The sequence below is a fragment of the Amblyomma americanum genome, chromosome 10, assembly GCF_052857255.1.
Source record: "Amblyomma americanum isolate KBUSLIRL-KWMA chromosome 10, ASM5285725v1, whole genome shotgun sequence".
Lineage (NCBI taxonomy): Eukaryota > Metazoa > Arthropoda > Arachnida > Ixodida > Ixodidae > Amblyomma > Amblyomma americanum.
Window position 1 is genome coordinate 88,944,270 of NC_135506.1, and position 22,011 is coordinate 88,966,280.

General features: G+C 44.6%; 1 pseudogene; it reads left to right on the top strand.

Moving 5' to 3' along the window:
• Positions 1–10,588: 10,588 nt before the first annotated feature.
• Positions 10,589–17,167, top strand: LOC144108537 (uncharacterized; annotated as a pseudogene).
• Positions 17,168–22,011: the final 4,844 nt, after the last annotated feature.

Sequence of the window (22,011 nt, forward strand, 5' to 3'; positions counted from 1 at the left end):
AAAATGCCCTTTTGTCCGTCTTCTCTGCTTCGACTGCCGTCACCACTACGTGACAATATGGCAACTCGCTGTCCAGACAATGGATTGGATGAGAATGCACGGAGCCCCTTTTGACACATGTATTTTCGTGCTGTTAATGTTGAAAGCGATGAGACCAAAATCCCGATTATATTTTTAGTGCAGAACACCAGCGAAAGGCAGTGCAAATGTCACAGCAATGGCCTTTGTGTTTGTGTGTGGTTTCATACTTCAAAGTGGAAAGGCGCCCTGTTGACGCAGCTTACCATTCCCCGCATTGCATGAACGGTTCCAAAGAAAATTATCTTTGTACGCTGCACTCAAAACTACATTTAGCAGCTGTCAGCTGAATGCGTACAGCGTTCTTGGGACGCGAACAGCCGTAGTAGGAGATACCTAATCACGCCAAGAGGTGCCATCACGCCTTTCATGGACCACTAAGCACTTCAAACGTGCTTCAGCTTATTTATTTATTTATTTATTTATTTATTTATTTTACCCTCAGGGCTTACAGAAGCATTGTAGAGGGGAGGGGCAGAAATACAAGGAACACTATGCAATTTGGTTAATAAAAGGGAACAGAGAAAAAAAATAAGGCAACAACAACAACGATGAACAACGCGATGAACAACACTGCATGATTTTGAAGATAATGGCGACAAACTAATGCACCTAGGGCAACCGAGATGGCCGCTTTCCACTTCATTGCTCCTCCACAATGCACAGAAACAGTCAGTATAATTATAAAGTGCTTTTATTTCAGAATATTTCGGTTTCTCCGTATTCCTTATTGCAGACGACTCGCTTTATGGACACTTTTACTCGGGAACGATATTGTCGATATTAACTGGACGTGGCTGTACCCGTGTTTAAAGTGTAGCGTCCAACAATTCCTCTTTTTCTCAATTTCAGGGAAACTTCGCTACGAAAACAGGACAAAATTTGTTGATTTAAAAAATTTTTTCAATGCCTCTAGGCTTGTAAGTCACTGCGAGGCTTCCAATTTGGTCTTTCAAACAACGCGCACTAGCGTCAAAAATTGAAGCGACTGCTAATTTTTGCTAATTAGCGACATGCCAACTTTTGAAATTTTAGCGGCGCTAACAAATTTTTGTATTGGCATTACAATTGGGCTACACTAGCTGGCATAATATGGAGGAAATACTATTTGCTTTGATACATCCATGACTTCGGTGTTAAGGGGGTAACAATGAACTAATTATTTGTTTTTGAGGGGTCCCCGTAATCGCGTCGGGAGCGAAATCGAAACCCTTTGTAATGATCACGTCTCGTCATCTTGCGATTGTATAGGAGCAACAGCTCCGAACCGCGTTTTCTCTGGAGCAACTGACGTCACAACTGAGAAATGGAGCAACAAAAAACACAACGGCGTTGTCCAGCAGGCTCATACGAATGATACACGAGTGGATGCGGGAATGGGCAGAGTGCACCACCAATCACTGTCACCCTTTCGCGCCAAGAATCTGAGAAATCCGCTGCTTGTCGGCTCCTCTACCGTGTTCAGGAAGGTACGGTGGTTAGTCGTTTCGCGTGAATTCAAAAAAAAAAAAAACTTCGTCCACTTACTGCTTAGTCTTGTTCTCCTTCTTTTATGTGTATATTTTCATCACTATTTTTTATGCATTTCCAGTTACCATAATCAGACGCAGCGTGATCAGGAGCGCAACATATTCAAAACGATAAAATCTCTCTGCTACTTATTTGCCTTTCCACACACATCACTAGCCCTACTTGAAATCAAGAAGTACTGGGCAGGAAGCGTAATGCGAAGGCGAGGTAACCGATGGCCGTGAAGGGTAATGGCCTGGATATCTAGAGAAGGCAAGCGCACCAATAACGGCAACCTCGTAGACGACGTAGGCCATCGTCGGGGCGCGCGATCGCCCAACTGCAGGCACAAATAAAGTTTGCTCCAATCCAATCCAATCAGAGCTAAAGTGTCCGCAGCTGGCACAGGAGATGGTTAATTGGAAAAGTACGGAGCAGGACTTTGTCCTTCAGCTGACGAAGTTAGGCTGATGATGATTTTGACAAATCCCCCACCAGTGAGCAAGAATTACTTATCCGACAAGCACAAGACGGGACCTGAAACACACCGCTCAACCACCACACACTTTGTGCTTTCCTTCAGCGCCGACCCTCAACAAGCAAGCAAAATTTCAAAAGCGCGGCGTTTCTCCCATGGCATCTCTTAGAAATGGCAACAATCCAAACAGCTAATTGTGTGGCTGACTGGTGGGAGAAGTTTGGCTCACGAGCTAATTTCCGCCAAATACATAAACGAACCGGTACAACTACACCAATATTAAAGATAAAACGGTGATTACACCCGTAATTATGTGGATGAGCAGCACTAGCATATGCCTATTCTGATTTTGCAGCTGCTGCATTTCGTTTGAATGTTGCTATCACGCATGGAAGTGCGACAATCGTTTCTCTGGTTTTTGGTTTTGGTCTTATGTGGGTTTAACGTCCCAAAGCGACTCAGGTTGTGAGGGACGCCGTAGTGAAGGGCTCCGGAAATTTCGACCACCTGGGGTTCTTTAACGTGCGCTGACATCGCACAGTACACGGGCCTCTAGAATTTCGCCTCCATCGAAATTCGACCGCCGCGGCCGGGATTGAACACGTGTCTTTCGGGTCAGCAACCGAGCGCCATAACCACTGAGCCACCGCGGCGGCTTTTTATCTGGTTTTGGCAGCGTTACAAGGTGTGCTTTATGAGGAACCGAATAAAGCCAATAAGTCTCACCTGAAACGCAGAGAACACACCTATGCCGTACCAAATCACGATGAGGGGTTCATTCCACAGATACGAACCAATTATGGAATTCAAATTCTCTCATAAGTTAGTCTCATTAACTTTTCATTTATAATTTGCATTTTTATTGTTTTCATTTTTTTCTCGTGTAGCCTGTCTGCGTCTTATCTTTCCTCAAATGCAATTTGTGTGTTGTTGTTGCCAATACATTATATTTAACACCATTTGTAATCTTTACGGGGCCGCAGGCGCGAAATCAAGCTCCAGGGCGAGCTTCTTGTCTGCGCCGGCTAACTCCAGGATATGTGAATAACAATTTGTTTATTGATTGATTGATTGATTGATTGATTGATTGATTGATTGATTGATTGATTGATTGATTGATTGATTGATTGATTGAAGTTCGGTTGCGCGATGACAGCGCCGCACCCCTCCCCTGGTGGCGAGCCGTAGCCTACTGTGAATGGGAATGCGCGCTACCGGGGCTGCCCCTTTCGAGGCGACGCCCACCCGCTCCTGAGTCCGGCCGGAGCACAGGAGGGGATGCCGCTCCGCTAGCTGCGTGCGCTAACTCCACACTGGCGCGTTTAGCGAAACGGTATTTTCGCAATAACAAAAGCGGGCTGCGTCATGGGCTGCCACAACAACGCAAAGAAAACCGAGAGACATGATAGACCTGTTAAGTTGTAACAGGATGTACTACAGACATGCTGTTACAGGCGCCTCTTCTGTCCCACTTGGCTTGCCCCATTTCTGCAGATAACTGGTGCATGATTTTGCTTCGTGATCATTTCTTGCAGCCAGCTTTAATGCCAGCTTCGCAAGTGCATCTACCTTCTCGAACGAAAAGCTCCCGCTTTTGTTGCCATGGCCACGCCAGCTGTGGATGAAAGGGGTAAGACTGAGGCAGCGTACACATGTGCCGAGGTTTTTTTTTTTTTTTAAGGGCAACTGCCTTTCGAACTTTGCCTCTACAAATATTCGTCAACATGTCATAGGACAAGGTGTGCAATTTTGCAGCTAAATTCAAATTTTCGCTTCTACCACAATATTTCAGGAACGCGTACGAAGCGAAAATTAAGACGGAAGAATTTGCTTAAAAGTTTTCTAATACAAAACACTCATTACAATGTTTCGAGTGTATGTTTAAGCAGGCGCTACGCGCGCAGGATTCTGCAGCGCATGCCTGTGGTTGGGCACCACCCACATTGAACACCGCGTTCGCGCAGCAAGTTACACGTCTCTGAAGCCGATATTCTTACAAAACTACAGTGTAAGCAGGGTGTGAGAACCGAAGTAATCAGGCGAGCAGTAAGCCTTTCCGTGCCGTGCTTAAAGCTTTGCTGCCTTGCGGACAACTCAGCGCTGTTTTTCCACCTGATGAAGCAGGTGTGCCTCCTGCCTTCCCAGGCTATTCAGTGGCTAATATACAATGGCTGTGGAAAATTTTTTTTTCTCGCACACCAAAAACTTTTGTTGCAGACAGTACAAATTACTTGTGCAAGGATGCCATATCAAAGCAACTAAAGCATACGCCTCATGTTCGGCAGCGGAGAGCATCGATCGAGTGCGCCGCTTCGTTTCGCAGTGCTAAGGACGTTCGCTGTTTGGGCATGTAACAAAATGACAGACTTACCACGAGGTACACGTCGTAAACGATGTGATCGCTCACAAAGAGTGCCTTGCGACTGATGACTGATTTGATACGTCGACGCTTCACTGTAAAGGAGACGAAATGTACTTGTGGAGCACCCTTACCGCATGATAGCGCGCACCCTCCGGAAACCACGTGGGCCAAGGGCAGCCATATGACCTCGCAGGACCCACTTTTGATATAACCCGAATGCGATTAGTGTGGACAAAATGGAAGAGGACGTACGCAGACAACTCCGTGTTTCTGTCCACACGGAACGCATTATCCAAGTTGGATCGAGAGTGCAGTGCCAACTATACACATCCACGCGAAACAGCCCACCAGCATAAGAACTAGTAAAGAACAGACGAGCTATGCCCAGATATGTCAAACCAACTTGCTCATCAGTTAAGCAGACAGGGGAAGGGAAATAAGGGGCTAGTTTTTGACATATGTAAAAAAGAAGCCAACTGTCACCGAAACCAAGGAGCGTAAGGAAATGTTTTTATCTTATTCTTTTTTGATTTCTTGTTTTTGTCAATAGGTAATTCATTCTGTAATACTTTTATCTAACTAATTGCTTAGAAAATAGAAAAGAAAACAACCACATGCCGCTGGTTTGATTGGAGCCCAGGACCTCAAAACTTCGCGTCCAGTGCTCTACCAACTCTTCCCATCAATCAGTTTGCCTCGCCTCACTAGTCCCATACCTTGCACTGCGCTTTCGCGCGATCGCCAATGCCCCAGGCCACCTGCCTACTATCCTCTCCGCCCAACTGGTGAACGTGGCAAGTTTTGGGTCGCGATAATCTCTGCAACGTTGTTCATCCGCACATTCTTGTGTGTAGCCATTGGTGGAGTTTCAACAGGGTGGGTGGTGCACTATGAGCCTAGTGGCAGGAGGAGAGCACAAAGTTTGTGGGGACAAGGTGGCCGCAGCTCGCACAGGACAGGGTTAATTGGAGGTCACTAGGCCTTTCTCCTGTAGAGTAGCTAGCTAAGTTGTTAATGTTGATGATAATGGATGACGAATAGACACATGATACTAATTTTGAAACAGTGCTCGGAGGCGAAACGCAAAGGCGCCCGTGTACTGTGCGATGTCAGTGCACGTTAGAGATCCCCAGGTGGTTAAAATTATTCCGGAGACGTCCAATACAGCACCTCTTTCTTCCTTTCTTCTGCCAGTTCCTCCTTTATCTCTTCTCTTAAAGCGCGGTTCGGGTGTCCGCCGAAATTCGAGACGGATACTGCGCCATTTCCGTTCCTCAAAAGCCAATTTTCAATTTTTGCAGTGCTCGATTCCAAGCGAGTGAACTCTGTGCGATTACTAGAAACGTGTGTTCCTGAAAGTGTTACGCAAGTGAAGTATGACAAATATTAAGTGCTGCCTTCCATAGACGGTGTTCTACTCGATATTAATGTCTCTGAAACAAAGAGGTACACCGGACTCTTGACAGCCCAGATCTGAACAAGGGAAGGGAAGGAAGCCTCATTCCCTCGACCGACGCCTGGACAACAGAACTTGCCCGGAAGAACACATGTGCAGCCATTAAACATCGGTCACCGTGTAGAGGTTTTCCTTCCACCCTTAGCCGAACTTTATGCCTCAACGGATAGGTGTGGTCTTGAGCAAGCAGCTGTTCCCTGATGACAGCAGGAATGCCATCCGCGGACATATTTCTATGCCGCATCTTCTCACTTTGAGCTACGGACGCTTTGGACGAATTATTTAAACCGGCTAGGGTGCGTGATTCGGCTTTCCGCTCAAAGTGCGCGAGCATGTTTGTATATTTTGGGTTGTTTCAGTGGAAGTCTGACCAGCGATCTTCATTGAAAAATTGGATCGTGGGTAGGACGCCGTACCGTCAAACACTTGTGGCATATCATGTGGCTATGTATGCCGTTGAAAAAAAAACCTTCACCGCATCCGTAAGAGCAGCATTTTGTGATTGAATCTTAAACAAATCTCAGAGTACTCATTGCACAATTCGCAACCCCACGATCAATAGAGTTTTTGGTGGGAATTTAAGGCAAGGACATGGTTCTGTGAGCTGTTTCTTCGTTCATAAATATGCTGTTCGGTAAACTTTGAACGCTTTATAGCCAACTAACTCTGAAACTATTTAGGGTACTTGTAATAATTTTTTCAGCAGTTGCAACCCACTGTGTGTCTTTGGTTTAAGGGAAAAAATTGGCCACATCACTCGCGCGTCACTTCTAGTGGCGTGATGAAACGCTTCGCATTACCGTTCTTCCATCCAATTTGCCGCGATTGTGCTCGTTGATAACTCCGTCACCAAAAAAAGGAACATTCACTGAAGAAAATTAATCGCGAGCCTGGGCTTGCTGAAGCGCTCAGACGTGGAAACTAGAGAGAAAATTTGAAAGACTGTGAATAGATCTCCGCAGCACCTAACAACAGAGAAGAAAGTGGATGAGCGGGAAGTAGATCATCCAGGCATTACATGTTGAACGGCCACGAGATTCACTAAAGCCGTGGAAGCGCAAACGAGCAGAAAAGGTAGAGGAAGGTAGCCTTAGGAGCCCCGTCGAATCATTTACAAGCACGTACTGACCAAATTCTGGTCTTTATTACTGCATTTTGCTGGAACGTTAAAGCTCTTAAAGAACGGGACTTTTGAAGTCAAGTTAGGACAATTTAAAGAGCACTTACTAGCCCACCTCTCTTGTTTAGTAAAGTTCCGTACAGGTCGTATTTTGGGCTCCGTTCTTACTTATTTTTTCATGTTCACTCTTCAACGGCTCCAGCAGATCTCGTCGCTGCCGCTCTTGTTGAGCGGAAAACAGAATGCTTTATTTTCCGCTCAGTAAATCGTTTGATCGAGCGCTGGCCTTGTGGAACCCCTTCTTAATACCCCTTGTGTTCTTCGCTTTATCTCTGTCGTTACCTTTCTACCGCGAAGCCTAGAGTAAAAAAAGAGCAAAGTTTTTGCTCTTCTTCGAGTGATAAATAGGGAAAGAGGTACCTTTAATGAACCCTACATTATGCCTTCCTGAGTGCCCTAACTAGCATGCACTCAAATTACCACGAATGAAGACGCTCGTGCCACTATTCCTGTAAAAGGTACTCTTTGTCTTAATAATGAGAAATCGTTAAATAGGTCTTGGTGACGAAAATCTGGTGTCGCCTAAAATGGGAAGGCGTTACAAAACTCGCGATTGGTCGAAAAGGTCTGACCTCACCAAATGCGGGAAAGTACAGAACGTTAACCAGGAATAATCAGTAATAGTACTTAAAACTGCACCAAATAGAAAATAGAATATCATTGGCATAGAATGGGAATAGAATTGGAATGTTTTCACATTACCCACGCGTAGCTTCTTCAAGTTCGCCCAGTAATCTTGTTCGACCGTTTCTTCGTATGTTTTTCTGTGTTTTTTCTTTTTACAGCAATCAAAATACCGAACGCACCGCATCAGTTCCGGCGCCTCTGCAGTGCGGTTCGACAGCAGCCTTTATGAAAATATTGTGATCCTGCTTTGGCGCGCAAGCGTCGACAAAGTCCCAGGCTCTGCTTCCAAAGTCTGGGCAGAAGCGAGAGGCACAGGGGCTCCGCAATCAACCTTTCCCGCCTCCTACTCGTTATAGAGGAAGATATTTCCTCCAATTTTTCCGAGGTAGCTAGGAAGGAAGCCACCGAAACTAAGGAGAGTAGGGGCATATTTACATCTTTTTTTCTTTAATTGATTTTGTTGATCAATGGTAAATTAATACGTTATTATTTTATCGCTGAAATATAACTGATTAGAAAGTAGAAGAGAAAAACGGCCTCATGCCGCCGATGGAATCCGAACCGATTACCTCTGAATTTCGCGTCTGTGGCTCTGCCAACAGAGCTTCGGCGGCGGCTGTCCAGTGCTCCACTTTCGATATCATTTACGTCGCGTGTAACCTAGCTTTGAGAGTGTCCACCAGCGCCACCCTCGCCCATAGCAGCGGACGTAGTACGTCCATTATTTCTGAAGGTGTCACGTGTACCGTGATGAATAATTATGCAGGCACTCTTTGAGTTGCATAGTCGGTGAAGTGCTTTTGCCAAAAGTGTATCGCCTCTAGGGGGCGTAACATAGATACCTTTGTCTAATTCCCAAGTGACGCGCGAAGCATGCTCATCATTTATCTCGGAACAGTTGTCCCCTCAAAATTGCGATGGCAAGAGACTATGCACTGCGCTGCAAGACCAGCCTTCCAGGAACTTAAAGCAGCCTATCTATTGTGTCGTGCAGCACGACGCTTGTTCAAGAGCACACAGCCAACCTGGAGCGGTGGAGATTCTTTATCGAGGACAATAAGGAGCACAATTTCCACGAACGCCGTCGTACGAAGCAGAAACGAAACAAATGCCGCGTGAAGTGCGAATGATAAGGAAATCAGACGACGCTTTCGACATACGCGCTGCACAAAGGCATTTCGCAACGAACTGTGTCGCAATAAGCAAGTACTTACGCTTTTTGAAAAAAAAAAGCAAAAGCACTTTCATCACAAGCACCCACATAATAAACTGCTGATGAATGCCTCTCTGCTTCTTTTTCGTTCCCTTGAAATCTACTTGTCACGTTCAAGGTGTTTTTTTTTCAAGCTATGTTTATTGCCTCAGGGCATAAAGGTTATTAAATGAGAGATAAGGAGGATGCTTAAATAAATGAAAAAGGTAGGTTGATGTAATGAAATCAAGTAGTGAACAAGGCCGTTTTTGTTCATTGATTGCGAATACTGTCGGTCGATAAAGGATGTTGCATGATGGAGGGAAGAGGCGATTTTTACACTTTGTATGTACAAAAACTAAACTTTCTACAAAAAAATGCACAAAGACAACATTATAAGCACAATACTAAGAGTACAAGGTTACAACGCGTACAATGTTATTCCACAAATTCTGTTTAGTCCTAAATTCAATCGATGGCAATGTGTTAAATTCTGGAAAAGCAGCTGGTAAAAAATTCCGCTGTAATAGAATTTTGGGAGGAAGTTTGTAGGTGTACGAGGGAATTTGTGATTTTGGAGCGGGGTAATATCATCATGCCTACCCCACAAATTCTTGGAATTTCTTGCAACTAATGTGTATAATCAATACTGAAGATGATATTGGATAATAAAAAAAATCAAGTTTGTACCCAACAGATTTCCGGCGATAGTCGAAACTGAAGGTAAACTAGTGAATTGAACATCTCCGTGAGGAATCCCGTCATGAATATTTTGATGACAGTGGTGGTACACTGCATCCAGGATGCCCAGCACAGGGGCCACTCACTTTGTTTCACAGTTGCGCATTTTGTACTCATGGTAATCCTCAGTAAGTAGCTAGAGACTTTCGTAGGTGCACCAGTTGTAGTTTTCTCAAAGGGCATCTTTTTGTTTCATGCAATATGTGGGCGTCTCATTTCCTCACGACCAACATAAGATATATAGAGCAGTGAAATAACTTGTGGAGTTTTCCTTCCTGTATGCCTTTTTTAAGCTTGTTCTACTCTAATGACATTGGTCAAAATCCATTAAAATTACAGGCATTAAAATTACCTAGTGCCCAGTTTGTTACTCCATATTGTGAAGTCGTGAACACCGGTTATGATTTCTTCTCTGCCCTTCTTGTCCAAATCACGAATCTGGCTGCTCCGCACTGCAATATCTTGAGTCTTCGAACTAATACGACCTCAAACGGCCACCAGACAACGCTTGCATAGTCTAATGCGGATCTCGGATTTTTTCAGTCAGCAGAAAATTTATTAGTGTTTGATCATCATTATCAGCCTGCTTAGGCTTACTGCAGGGCAAAGGCCTCTCCCATGTCTCTCTAATCAACCCTCTTCTTAGCCAGCCACGGCCACCATATCACCGCAGACTTCTTAATCTTATCTCCCACCTAACTTCTGCTGCCCCTGCTACGCTCGCCCACTCTTAAAATCTACTCCATTGCTCTTAAGGGGCAGCTGTTATCGCATTACATACCAAGTGCAAGTCCACTTCTTCCTCTTGATTTCGACCCGGATGTCATTAACCCGCGTTTGCTCTCTCACCCAGTCTGGCCGCTTCCTTTCTCTTCACGTTACACCTACCATTTTCTTTCCATAGCTCGCTGCCTTGTCCTCAATTTAAGCCGAATCATTTTCGTTAGCCTCCACGTTTCGGCCCCATGGGTGAGCACCGGTGAGGTACAGGCGTTGTATAATTTTCTATTGAGGGATATTGGTAAACTGCCATTCATGATCTGAGAGAACCTGCCGCATGCACCCCACCCCACCCCATAATCGTCGCTTCGAAGTGTCTGAAACGAGTTTTAAGTTCTGACGTAGGAACCGAAGTTTCTTTCTTGCAGTTCAAGAAATCTCATTCATGTTGGTCCGCCAAATTTAGTTATTTCGTATCGTTACTCATAAATCTGTGGCTGTGTGAACTTAATTATTACGGTAGAGCCCTCCATATAACTATCGTCCAGTACATGCTTAGTCTTGTTAGAAATCTTTGGACACCAGTTCTTTACTGGTTGATATTCATTTTCCACTTTTCATACGAGTTTTTCACCGCAACCGCAGCGTCGCTTATCAAGTTTTAGCCATGTTTGGTTTGTATTTTTCATAACGTAACCAATCATCGGCAAAAAGGTCGCACGGTAACATCTGTACAAATATTAGCAGCGACGTCGCTAATAGCAATTTAAAATAAAATTGATCCCGTGACAGATCCTTCAGGGATGCCCCAAGTTATGCCTATGCATTCTGACATACAAGCACTATTCTCGGCGTACTAAGGTCTACTTGGCAAGTGTGGCCTTATATAATCTATTAAATCACCACTACCAAACTGACTACATCCACTGCAGGACAACGGCCTTTCCCATATCTCTCCAATTAATTGTGTCCTGTGCCCGCTGCTGACCTCTTACCTTGCAAACTTCTCCGCCCCCCTAACATTCTGCCGCCCCTGCTACGCTTGTCTTCTCTTGATTGGTATCAAGTCTGTTACCCTTATGGACCATCAGTTATCTTGCCTTCACATTACATGCCCTGCCCAAGCTCATTTCTTATAATCTATTACATTGCGACAGGTCCTTTCTAGTGTTACTTTTTCAGAGGTCAGGATGAGATATGCTTTCAAAGGCCTTAGATAAGTCGAGACAAATTGCATCATCCTGTCCCTGGTTATCCAGTGCCCTGACTACGTCTCAGGTGGTTTCTTAAAGTTGTGTTATCGCGGAAAGTTTTTCACTGGATACGTGCTGCTTTGAAAAAAAAATCATCGTTTTTCTGATAAGAGTAAATTGATTTAGACATTACATACTCCCAAAGCTTGCAAATGACGCATGTTAATTAGACTTGACGGTAAGTTTTAATATTCTGATGTTTTTCTTGCTCTTTATTTGCATTTCCTTAGCTTCACGCCGATTAGTTGAGCGAGGTGTTCGGAATAATCAGCACATATTGAGCAGTCCAATACACGTGCTTCTACAGAAATGCATTTGGTATCGCCGCATCTGTACTGGCGATATAAAATTTGATGATAATGAATGATTATTTTTTTAATACTGCGGAGAATAAAACATGCTCCCTCGCACGTCAATTATATGTCGGGCATTGCGGAATGCCCCTTTGCGGACGGCGACAACACAGTCGAGATTTTTTGCTGGCGCAGGAAATAAGCATTTAAAGAACTGATTGTAGGACGACGCTACAGGTGAACTATTAATTATTGATTCATTGTTTAAAAGATTCTACGCGGACCAGGAACAGGCAAGAACAGGTGACGCCAGAACTGAAGAGGAGAGGTATTCGTAAAGCTTGTTAATGTTTCGTCTCAATATTCTCTTTTAGTCTACTTGCTTACTACGCAGGAGACTCAAACAAAGCGGTAAGAAGAGAGGGATCTTTTGTTACATCTTTTTCACCGGCGACTTCATTTCAGTTCGACAGATTATCCCTCGATTAAATCACGGATTAGTGGGATTTATTTTTTTTAACGGCATAAATGTGTCAGTACAGTGGAAAATAACATTCTTGAAACGCATTCACAGAGCACTGACCCAACTCTCGCTACCGAATCCTTCGAGTGAAAATGGCAGCCACTGATGCATGCGCCATCGGCTCTATCAAAGCTTGCAACAAATAGAATACTTTGGTTTAAGCGCTGAAGTGTGGTTTTTTTTTTGTATCAAGAAAACACAAATACGTGATCTTACAAGCCACGTTCAACTTTTACTTTATAGCTTTCTATTCGCCCGCCCATCTGCACTAGATCCAACGAGAAATATTTTTTCTTTTCTGATATCCGGGTGCTTTCGTTAACAATCTGCTTTAGGTCGCGCTTAAGGCAATGTGAAGAAACAACTTACAGTCGTGTTTTTGTTGATTCAATTGTGAGATAATTCCAGTCAGTGCATGAGAGGTTAGAGTCCCCCGCAATGATTAGGTGACGCTGTCTCGTTCTAGTTTGATTTAGACAATGGTTCATGTCCTTGAAATATGCAACGAGAGAATTTGGTGTCCCACATGCGAAGTAGCAAAAATAATACCGTTATTTCTGCTACAATCTTGTCTTGCATACTAGCTAGTTTTACAGCGACAGCTCTTAAGTCTCTTCCTGGGGTTAAGCTTCGTTGTCGAAGTAGTAGAAGTAGTTTTAATCGGCGTAAGCGGAGGGTGTAAACACCTAGGAATGATGAGGACGGGGTTATCGTGGAGGGAGGTGGGTTTGGTGCGAGTGGAATAATGCGCAACCGGTCGTTGGTGTCCACGGGAAGGACCTGCTATTTGGTTGCCGTTGAAGGAATAAAAGTTGTACGTTGTGTCTGCGGCGGCTACTGCGAAACGCACCGCCCGAGAAGAGGCTCAGGGGTGGTGGCGCCGCGTAATTTGAGTGGCGGACTGGAGAGGAGTGCTAGTCCAGGAACAGTTATGAGTGGAAAACTAAAAAAAGTGCTCCCTAAATACATATAAATGCATGTCACTCTGAAATTATTTGCCTCAGTATAATTCGAGTTGAAAGGCGTCAACAGCTTTCATTGAATCTCCCGTTACACAGTGGTAACCATCTTGCGTGCGTATCTAAAGTGGGGGGAGGAGGTGGGGGGAATTTAGTGTTGTTTTGGAAGAACGGTGTCAAAGACTTTCACTTTTTGACTTTGTATAAGTTCGATAATACCCTACGTTTGATGTTTAATGCTTTTTGCGGCATTTTCGACTTCTCTAGGCCTCTCTGCTAGTTCTTATAAATCTGCTTGAATTCCGCTTTGGCCATCCCATAGTTTCTTCAAGAGCGCCTTCATGCTCTCCATTTCTGTCGCCCTCAGTCCTGAGTTCAACTCTACTTCCCTTGACAACAACAAACGCAGAGATGAAAACTGAAAAAAAAAATGCGTTTGGGCGCGGCAGCACGACAGCAAATCATTCCTATTTTTTTTTTGTGACCACAATACGAGTGGTAACGAACCTGCTCGAAAAATAGCAGTCGGATGTTAGGCCACGTTGCTGCGGCGTTGCTGCCGTACCCACGTGCAGGCATCCTGGAACAGCTGTACGTCTACCGATTCGCGCAATCAGCGAACGTGACGATCAGGCCTAGAGCGCGGCCTTCCCTAAATTAGCGGCCAATCTCTCCACACCAGGTTTAAAGACAGGAGCGCACGCCTCTACTTTTATTTTTACCTTCGGGCCAAATTCCAAACAAAAACACAAAAAGAACGAAAGAGAACGCGAAAGCATTGGAAGAAAGCCAGGGAGGCTAACGCGATTTCCAAAGGCGGTACACGCAGTATAACAAAGATTACAATAGGTGTAAACTCTTTTACTCTTGTAAAAATTCCAGCAAAGCCTACCGCATGTATATTCAGGATACTCATCTGCTATGGCCGCATGAATTATGCCAGACATAACACGCCGACAGTAACATCTGCCCACATCCTGCGCTACCCATATGACGCCAATCTGTTTCGCAATTGAGCAGTGATGCGCAGCCAGGGACACGAAAGAACAGCACACGACAAAGCAGCATGCGACAAAACAGTGCACACAAAACAGCACAGCAAATGACAGCACAAGGAAATAATGGTACAGCGACAAAACAGCACAGGAAAAAAACAGCATGTCGCCAAATAGCACAAGGATAAAAGTGTACGCGTCAAAAAAGCATGCCGGAGAAGACGGCACAGCCACAGAACAGCACAGCGAAGCAACAGCACGATGACAGAAGAGCTTCGAGAAAAAATAACAGGACGACAACAAAGCGCAGCGCAGTACGGTGCAGCGCTGCACAGGCTGCTACAGTGGTCGAGTGCTCCAAGGCAGCGGGAAGTGTAGCTGTTTTGCGCGTCTCTGTTTCAATTTGAGCATTTTTTCTTCTTCATACTGTTCTGACGCAAAAGTTCGGAACATCAGAGGTGAGCATATGTCATGCGGCATGCGGCAGTTTCTATAAGGCTTCTCACGCAACCTTTTGTTTTAAGCGAGAAAATAATTATTTTTCAAGTTAAGGCCCCCTCTGAGGGGCATCTCCCGCTTCTTTCTTGAGTTCTATCCGACTATAGCCACGATGTTATCGTGCGTGCTTAAGAAAGAGGTAAGGTTCTACGCGCGCATTTGAGCTGTAAATTGCAATTAGACGATATCGGCTCTAAGCCCCTCTTCCTGTCAGGGACGGTCATTATTAAGCAGCCACCAAATGAGCTCATAATTTGCCCAGTTGTACCGAAATGCATAGCAAAGAACATGTAATAAATAGCTTGAGCCTAAAAAAATAGTGTCATATGATCATTTGAAGACACGTCGAGGCTTGATGCGAAGTACTATATATCGCACTAAGCTTTAAGTACTCAAGAATACATTTATTACTAATTATTATGAATTATAAATATAAAATATTATTAATACAAGCGGAATTTAAGAACGACGCCTATGACAAAATTTCGCACTATGCTTTCGCAATTTCGCACAGGCTACGAGGTTAATGCAATGCTGTTTTTCTGATCTTATTTTGAATGCAGGCAAAAAGAAATACAACCTTGCTTGTCCACCATTTCTGCCATCCCTCTTTATGCACTGCAGAATTTGAAAGGTCAGCACTGCCTTTAATAGCATCGATGACGAGGACGATTCAAAGGCAACGGAGGATTTCCAAGGCGCTGCCATCCACGCCTCAGTCTATAGAGAACTCGTGCAGTTGGCTACAGGAGACGATTTTCTGCTGTTCGATGCTCGGCCGGGAGACGCAGAGAGACTCATTCTTCTTGGAACGAAGGCAAACCTGGACAACCTTGCCTTCTGTCTGCACTGGTTCGCCGATAGAACATTTTCAGTGGCGCCAGCTGTGTTTTATTAGCTGCACACCGTTCACACCCTGCAGTCTGACACGGTGCTGCCAATGGTGTATTGTCTGGTAAAGAGGAAAACGACAGCAACCTATGCACTGGCGTTCAAGAAAATGACGGAACTCGAGCCGGCTCGGTCCCCAATGGTCCCCAATGAGTTTGCTCACAGATTTCGAGCAGGCAGCCATCCAAGCCTTTCGCGTGGTGTTTCCAGCCGCAACCCCTTCCAAATGTTTTTTTTTTTCATTTGAAGCAGTCTGTCCGAAGGAAGGACCAATATCGGCCTTATCAGAACGTACGCTACCGACTCCTACTTCCGGGAACCAGAGCAGCTACTTCCGGCGTTGAGTTTTCTGGGACCGGAAGACGTTGCCAAATGTGAGTTGGGCTCTTGCAGCCCATGTTTCTTTCGACTATTTGCTTTGAAGTTGAAATAATTGCTTCCCAGCTCCAATGCACACGCGTTAGACGTACGAAAAGTTTCACTAAAACGCCGACTTGGCGTGTGTGAAAGAAGGCAGTTCTGCTTTCATACGCTTAAAATGTGCTTAAGGAGATGCATTTAGAACAATTTAAAAAAATAAGTGAACGGAATGTCTCCTGTAAGTGCAGTTGCAGTGTGTGCGTTTGTTTTCTTTTTAATGGGCTTCCGATTTTTTCTGGCTATGAAAAGCTACAGGACCATGTGGAAGTCCTGGAGCATCAAGAGTGAGAAGTTTTTGACTATTTTGAGCGGACATACATGGGTGTCCCATTTGGAAGAAATCGAACGCGGAAGGACACCCCGTTTCCGCCCACACTTTGGAGCTGCCACGACCGCTTGCTGGATGGTCTGCCGCAGACCAACAGCGTTGAAGCAAGGCACAACCGCCTGCAGTAATCACTAGGTTTCCGCCGCCCATACCCCTACCGCCTCATCGCGGCCCTGAAGCAGGAGCAGTCACTAACCGAGCAAATGCAGGCGGAGGCTAGACGTAGGATTTCAGTTCCCCAAAGGGCAGCCTATGCTAAAAATGCTGAGCGCTTGCAAGGCGTCTTGGCAAACGACTCAACGACGCCTTTTGTAGATGGTATGCTAGGCTGCCGGTTTGCTTACGAGTTGTAAACCTCTACAGTGTGAGCTTCTCGCGAAATAAATGTTTTCTGCAAGCGTCTACTTCTAGTAGCCGTCGTGTTGGTTTCCCGCAGCAGTCCTGAAGCATGCGGCGGTTTTGACACGCAGTTATTTATATCATCATTTTTCTGGATTCTGCTCTCTCTATCTCTCTCTCTTTTATCCGTACGCTTCAGTAATAGTGGCCGAGTTGGTGCCGCTTGACCGGCTCATGCCCATTCTTCTTTATAAACCCACTCACTAGTACGATTAGTCTATTTGCGGCAACCTGTCTTGCCTTTCCCGATACAGCTGCCCACTAGGTCACACTACGGCTACAAATGAAGACAAAGAACTAATTAAAAATGAGCACCCTCGTCTGGCGTGTCTTGTAGCCCACAATGTCACTTTGGCACGTAGAGGAATTCATCAGTAAATCAGCAGCGTACGTAGACGGATATTGTAGTAAAGCATTGTGCGAAATTTTGTCATAGGCGTCGTTCTTAAATTCCGCTTGTATTAATACTATTTTATATTTATAATTCATAATAATTAGTAATAAATGTATTCTTGAGTACTTAAAGCTCAGTGCGATATATAGTACTTCGCATCAAGCCTCCACGTGTCTTCAAATGATCATATGACACTATTTTTTTAGGCTCAAGCTATTTATTACATGTTCTTTGCTATGCATTTCGGTACAACTGGGCAAAGTATGAGCTCATTTGGTGGCTGCTTAATAATGACCGTCCCTGACAGGAAGAGGGGCTTAGAGCCGATATCGTCTAATTGCAATTTACAGCTCAAATGCGCGCGTAGAACCTTACCTCTTTCTTAAGCACGCACGATAACATCGTGGCTATAGTCGGATAGAACTCAAGAAAGAAGCGGGAGATGCCCCTCAGAAGGGGCCTTAACTTGAAAAATAATTATTTTCTCGCTTAAAACAAAAGGTTGCGTGAGAAGCCTTATAGAAACTGCCGCATGCCGCATGACGTATGCTCACCTCTGATGTTCCGAACTTTTGCGTCAGAACAGTATGAAGTAGAAAAAATGCTCAAATTGAAACAGAGACGCGCAAAACAGCTACACTTCCCGCTGCCTTGGAGCACTCGACCACTGTAGCAGCCTGTGCAGCGCTGCACCGTACTACGCTGCGCTTTGTTGTCGTCGTGTTATTTTTTCTCGGAGCTCTTCTGTCATCGTGCTGTTGTTTCGCTGTGCTGTTCTGTCGCTGTGCCGTTTTCTCCGGCATGCTTTTTTGACGCGTACACTTTTATCGTTGTGCTATTTGGCGACATGCTGTTTTTTTCCTGTGCTGTTTTGTCGCTGTACCATTATTTCCTTGTGCTGTCTTTTGCTGTGCTGTTTTGTGTGCACTGTTTTGTCGCATGCTGCTTTGTCGTGTGCTGTTCTTTCGTGTCCCTGGCTGCGCATCACTGCCCAATTGCGAAACAGATTGGCGTCATATGGGTAGCGCAGGATGTGGGCAGATGTTACTGTCGGCGTGTTATGTCTGGCATAATTCATGCGGCCATAGCAGATGAGTATCCTGAAAATACATGCGGTAGGCTTTGCTGGAATTTTTACAAGAGTAAAAGAGTTTGCACCTATTGTAATCTTTGTTATACTGCGTGTACCGCCTTTGGAAATCGCGTTAGCCTCCCTGGCTTTCTTCCAATGCTTTCGCGTTCTCTTTCGTTCTTTTTGTGTTTTTGTTTGGAATTTGGCCCGAAAGAAAAAATAAAAGTAGAGGCGTACGCTCCTGTCTTTAAACCTGGTGTGGAGAGATTGGCCGCTAATTTAGGGAAGGCCGCGCTCTAGGCCTGATCGTCACGTTCGCTGATTGGGCGAATCGGTAGACGTACAGCTGTTCCAGGATGCCTGCACGTGGGTACGGCAGCAACGCCGCAGCAACGTGGCCTAACATCCGACTGCTATTTTTCGAGCAGGTTCGTTACCACTCGTATTGTGGTCACAAAAAAAAATAGGAATGATTTGCTGTCGTGCTGCCGCGCCCAAACGCATTTTTTTTTCAGTTTTCATCTCTGCGTTTGTTGTTGTCAAGGGAAGTAGAGTTTAACTCAGGACTGAGGGCGACAGAAATGGAGAGCATGAAGGCGCTCTTGAAGAAACTATGGGATGGCCAAAGCGGAATTCAAGCAGATTTATAAGAACTAGCAGAGAGGCCTAGAGAAGTCGAAAATGCCGCAAAAAGCATTAAACAACAAACGTAGGGTATTATCGAACTTATACAAAGTCAAAAAGTGAAAGTCTTTGACACCGTTCTTCCAAAACAACACTAAATTCCCCCCACCCCCTCCCCCCACTTTAGATACGCACGCAAGAGGTTACCACTGTGTAACACGAGATTCAATGAAAGCTGTTGACGCCTTTCAACTCGAATTATACTGAGGCAAATAATTTCAGAGTGACATGCATTTATATGTATTTAGGGAGCACTTTTTTTAGTTTTCCACTCATAACTGTTCCTGGACTAGCACTCCTCTCCAGTCCGCCACTCAAATTACGCGGCGCCACCACCCCTGAGCCTCTTCTCGGGCGGTGCGTTTCGCAGTAGCCGCCGCAGACACAACGTACAACTTTTATTCCTTCAACGGCAACCAAATAGCAGGTCCTTCCTGTGGAAACCAACGCCCGGTTGCGCATTATTCCACTCGCACCAAACCCACCTCCCTCCACGATAACCCCGTCCTCATCATTCCTAGGTGTTTACACCCTCCACTTACGTCGATTAAAACTACTTCTACTACTTCGACAACGAAACATAACCCCAGGAAGAGACTTAAGAGCTGTCGCTGTAAAACTAGCTAGTATGCAAGACAAGATTGTAGCAGAAATAACGGTATTATTTTTTGCTACTTCGCATGCGGGACACCAAATTCTCTCGTTGCATATTTCAAGGACATGAACCATTGTCTAAATCAAACTAGAACGAGACAGCGTCACCTAATCATTGCGGGGGACTCTAACCTCTCATGCACTGACTGGAATTATCTCACAATTGAAGCAACAGAAACACGACTGTAAGTTGTTTCTTCACATTGCCTTAAGCGCGACCTAAAGCAGATTGTTAACGAAAGCACCCGGATATCAGAAAAAAAAAAATTTCTCGCTGGATCTTGTGCTGATCGGCGGGCGAATAGAAAGCTATAAAGTAAAAGTTGAACGTGGCTTGTAAGATCACATATTTGTGTTTTCTTGATACAAAAAAAACCACACTTCAGCGCTTAAACCAAAGTATTCCAATTGTTGCAAGCTTTGATAGAGCCGATGGCGCATGCATCAGTGGCTGCCATTTCCACTCGAAGGATTCGCTAGCGAGAGTTGGGTCAGTGCTCTGTGAATGCGTTTCAAGAATGTTATTTTCCACTGTACTGACACATTTATGCCGTTAAGAAAAATAAATCCCATTAATCCGTGATTTAATCGAGGGATCATCTGTCGAACTGAAATGAAGTCGCCGGTGAAAAAGATGTAACAAAAGATCCCTCTCTTCTTACCGCTTTGTTTGGGTCTCCTGCGTAGTAAGCAAGTAGACTAAAAGAAAATATTGAGACGAAACATTAACAAGCTTTACGAATACCTCTGCTCTTCAGTTCTGACGTCACCTGTTCTTGCCTGTTCCTGGTCCGCGTAGAATCTTTTAAACAATGAATCAATAACTAATAGTTCACCGGTAGCTTCGTCCTACAATCAGTTCTTTAAATGCTTATTTCCTGTGCCAGCAAAAAATCTCGACTGTGTTGTCGCCGTCCGCAAAGGGGCATTCCGCAATGCCCGACATATAATTGACGTGCGAGGGAGCATGTTTTATTCTCCGCAGTATTAAAAAAATAATCATTCATTATCATCAAATTTTATATCGCCAGTACAGATGCGGCGATACCAAATGCATTTTTGTAGAAGCAGGTGTATTGGACTGCTCAATATGTGCTGATTATTCCGAACACCTCGCTCAACTAATCGGCGTGAAGCTAAGGAAATGCAAATAAAGAGCAGGAAAAACATCAGAATAATAAAACTTACCGGCAAGTCTAATTAACATGCGTCATTTGCAAGCTTTGGGAGTATGTAATGTCTAAATAAATTTACTCTTATCAGAAAAAACGATGATTTTTTTTTTCAAAGCAGCACGTATCCAGTGAAAAACTTTCCGCGATAACACAACTTTAAGAAACCACCTGAGACGTAGTCAGGGCACTGGATAACCAGGGACAGGATGATGCAATTTGTCTCGACTTATCTAAGGCCTTTGAAAGCATATCTCATCCTGACCTCTGAAAAAGTAACACTAGAAAGGACCTGTCGCAATGTAATAGATTATAAGAAATGAGCTTGGGCAGGGCATGTAATGTGAAGGCAAGATAACTGATGGTCCATAAGGGTAACAGACTTGATACCGATCAAGAGAAGACAAGCGTAGCAGGGGCGGCAGAATGTTAGGGGGGCGGAGAAGTTTGCAAGGTAAGAGGTCAGCAGCGGGCACAGGACACAATTAATTGGAGAGATATGGGAAAGGCCGTTGTCCTGCAGTGGATGTAGTCAGTTTGGTAGTGGTGATTTAATAGATTATATAAGGCCACACTTGCCAAGTAGACCTTAGTACGCCGAGAATAGTGCTTGTATGTCAGAATGCATAGGCATAACTTGGGGCATCCTTGAAGGATCTGTCACGGGATCAATTTTATTTTAAATTGCTATTAGCGACGTCGCTGCTAATATTTGTACAGATGTTACCGTGCGACCTTTTTGCCGATGATTGGTTACGTTATGAAAATTACAAACCAAACATGGCTAAAACTTGATAAGCGACGCTGCGGTTGCGGTGAAAAACTCGTATGAAAAGTGGAAAATGAATATCAACCAGTAAAGAACTGGTGTCCAAAGATTTCTAACAAGACTAAGCATGTACTGGACGATAGTTATATGGAGGGCTCTACCGTAATAATTAAGTTCACACAGCCACAGATTTATGAGTAACGATACGAAATAACTAAATTTGGCGGACCAACATGAATGAGATTTCTTGAACTGCAAGAAAGAAACTTCGGTTCCTACGTCAGAACTTAAAACTCATTTCAGACACTTCGAAGCGACGATTATGGGGTGGGGTGGGGTGCATGCGGCAGGTTCTTTCAGATCA